Here is a 349-nt window from a genome sequence, read left to right on the forward strand (position 1 = left end):
TTGTGATTACATATGTTTAGATTAATCTGTTAGAAGGCATGCATAAGTCCCAAAGAGTTGAAACCGTTCTGCTTGTTAAAAACTTTTTTTTCGTGTTTAATCGATTAAGCATTTAACGTTAATCGATTACCTAGGCATCAGTTTTTGAAAAATCATGTTTCATATGATTTTAATCGAATAACCATGCCCGTTAATTGATTAAAACCAGCAGTTTAAGTGCAGACAACACTTCGGTTTCACGCTTTTTCGGCATTTTTCTCCATTTCTTCTTGCTTTTGAGTCTCTATAACTGTGACACAACCGACCCAAGTGCCTTAATCTAGATAAACCTCACCCCTAACCCTCTCTA

Source organism: Lupinus angustifolius, unplaced genomic scaffold (genome assembly GCF_001865875.1).
Source record: "Lupinus angustifolius cultivar Tanjil unplaced genomic scaffold, LupAngTanjil_v1.0 Scaffold_287, whole genome shotgun sequence".
Lineage (NCBI taxonomy): Eukaryota > Viridiplantae > Streptophyta > Magnoliopsida > Fabales > Fabaceae > Lupinus > Lupinus angustifolius.